A 3,088-nucleotide genomic window follows, 5' to 3' on the forward strand; every position below is an offset into this window, starting at 1 on the left:
CTTTCTTTCTTTCCCTCTACCCTCAAAGATGTACATTAATCATGCATGCGTATCTTGCAACCACATAGTCAGTTTACTACAGTAAACCTGAAAGTAATGCTGTTGTTTTCTTGGGTATTGGTCAGCATGTTCTRCCACGGGCAGAACTTTTTTAGATGAAAGTTTTTTCCCCTGAGACATGAAAAAAGCACACATAGTTTGTATCTGTACGCTGAAAAAAATCCTTTAAAAGAAAAGAGACCAATATCTTTGTCAAAGCCATAATCCTGTAACAGATCTACATTTAGCCTCAAAGAACCCTTAGGAAGTGAGAGGAAAAGGACAGTGAGAGGAAAGAGAATATATAATATTTCACACAGCTAGATATTGTTTATGTTTTTCTGTACTTTTTTGATATTTTTTGCTGAGGATTTCCCCACAGACTGAACAATGATGATGACCCCATGGACTGAACACCATTTCTGTTTCACTGTTAATGAAATTTTACAAGCAAATACCTGAARTGTCAACAGTTTCTTGTGCTGTTTCTTCCTGCAGACATTTGCCTTTCTTTTTTAAATAAAGGCTTCATGACTTCTTTATAGCAAGTTTAATATCGTCATCCATTTTGGTAATTCCTCTTTAGATTAATATCTTTATTCAGAGGTTTAGGATTTGTTTTGAAGAGTAAAAAAAAAAAAAAAAAAAAAAAAAAAGAAAAAAATTGAGCTCATAATTTTTTCCTCCCAGTGAAGGAAAACCTTTAATTTTGCTCTAAACCAGAGACATCTGTAAATATTATAGGCTAAATCAGAATTTCCATCTGTCATCCTCTCACCTTAGAAATTGCCACTCTTGGAATTCTTACTGTTGTTACTCTATCACTACTGAAATCACTGTTGAAAAGTCTTGCTTCCATAGCCAACTTCTTTCACTGAACCCACAATAAATACCTTCTCTTTTATTTTTACATTGGATTTTGGATTTTCTTAAATTGAATTGTATTTGCTTAATGCATTGAAAACTTGCTGGAAGCTCTATCATTGCCTTACCACACCTAAGTGCTGTTAGAAACAGCGTGGAACACGTATTGAAAAAAAAAAAAAAGTTGTAAATCCCATTAATAGCCCAGGTAGTGACTGAATTATCAAAAGGAATTTGGAGGATTAAGCTTGAAAAATTCTGTATAACATTGATTGAGCCCGAAATTTTAGAAGGGGTTTRTTGTAAAATGATCTTGCCTGTCACAGGTGAAACTGTATTGACCAAAGTGCAACACAGAGGCATCTTAAATTTASCTGTATCATTTCACCTGGGAGATCAGGCTGCCAAATGCATGGAAGACAAAGGTAAAAGAATTAATAAAACCAAAAAGACCCTATATGTTGTCATCCTGAGTATTGATGCAACAAGTAACAGAGATGCTAATCCTGTGCCACTGCCCCAAGCTGCAGTTTTATCATGTTTAAGTGACTTAGGGAAAGATTAATTAGCCACAGACTAGGATAGAGACATTAGAGAAGGTGACCTAATTACAGCCTTTCAGCACCCAGAGAGAACTTATGAGAAAGACAGGGAAAGACTTCTTGCAAGGGCATGTAGTGAAAGGACAAAGGGAAATGGCTTTAAACTGAGAGAGGTTTAGATTAGAGATCAGGAAGAAATTCTTTACCGTGAGGGTGATGAAATTCTGGAACAGGTTTCCCAGAGAAGCTGTGGATGCCCCATCCCTGGGAGTGCTCAAGACCAGGTTGAATGGGGCTTTGAGCAACCTGGTCTAGTGAAAGGTGTCCTGATCCATAGATGAGCATTTGAAACTGGGTGATCTTTAAGGCCCCTTCCAACAACAGCTGTTCTATGATTCCATGRTTCTATGGTTCTATGACATACTGATGTTTTGGATATATTGTCTTCCTTGTTGAATGCCAGGTTCACTAAATTCCAAAGTGAAAAATATCTTATTGAATGCTATACTAACTGATTCATTGTGTTTCCACTCCTGAAATGGTGGTCTAGATTGGCTGGAGTTTAATAGATGCATAGGTCCTCATAGTATACCCTCAAAATGAAGATGTATCTGTTAATGAATAATAAATATATTTGGGAAAAACAAATAAAAATATCGTCTTTCGTTCCTTGAGTCACAACACTATTCATATGAGATTATTTACGATGCCTTGTAGACTCTTTTTTTTTTTTTTTTTTAATTTCTGTGCAGGATCTCTCTGTATTAAATACAGCAAATTCACCTAGAATCTTAGAAACGTGGTATGTCACATGATCTAAGCCAACAAACAGGAAAAAAATGCCAGGGAACAAGATAAATTTTAACAATTGGTATTACTATACCAGATCAGAGGTAGTGTGATTTGATTCCACATCTTCAGCAGGAATTTTTATTGTACAAATCCTCTCTTCCTGGGCCAGATYACTTGCTAAAGTAGGGGTAGCCTAGGAGAGCTCAGGTCAATTGGTAGAGTTGTAGGCAGGGTTATTATACAGAGTCTCYGGCTATCTCTGAGATGTCTTTGCAGAGACATCTACTAATCAAAGAGTGAAGAAATAGTTCCTCTTGCTGTTAGTGTCTATACTAATGGTATTTCTTATAGACATGGCAAAACAAGATTCAATGCTAAAGGTCATATTAGAATGAAATGATGTTTTTTAAACAAGTTCTCATGTATTTTGCAAATATAATTTCACATTTGTGAAGTTTTTTTTTTTTTTTTTTTTTTCTAACAGAAATAATGATGCCATTATGAGTACCAAAAACCATGCAAAAACTTAGAGCAAAGTGTATGTCTTAGAAATCAGTTCCAACTTGTTTGCAGACTGCACCTCTTTCTATAAATGAAGATAAAAGAGAACAGATGTCATTAGCGGAAGAAAGGCAGCAAAAAAAAAAATAACAAGATTTCAGGTTCTCAAATCTTTCAATAGGTGAGAAATAGAAGTGATCAAATTAAGTACAGGTATGATGTACATGAATGATTTGAAGGTTATTTTCTTTCTTTTTTTTCTTTTTTTAAACGAAGGAAAAGCCTTGTCTGTGAAACAGAACATTCTGTTCCATGGGTCTTAGTGATAAGTAATTGGCTTTTGTGGATTT

This window comes from Malurus melanocephalus, unplaced genomic scaffold (assembly GCF_030028575.1).
Source record: "Malurus melanocephalus ecotype Western Australia unplaced genomic scaffold, MMel_1.1 scaffold_313, whole genome shotgun sequence".
NCBI classification, from domain to species: domain Eukaryota; kingdom Metazoa; phylum Chordata; class Aves; order Passeriformes; family Maluridae; genus Malurus; species Malurus melanocephalus.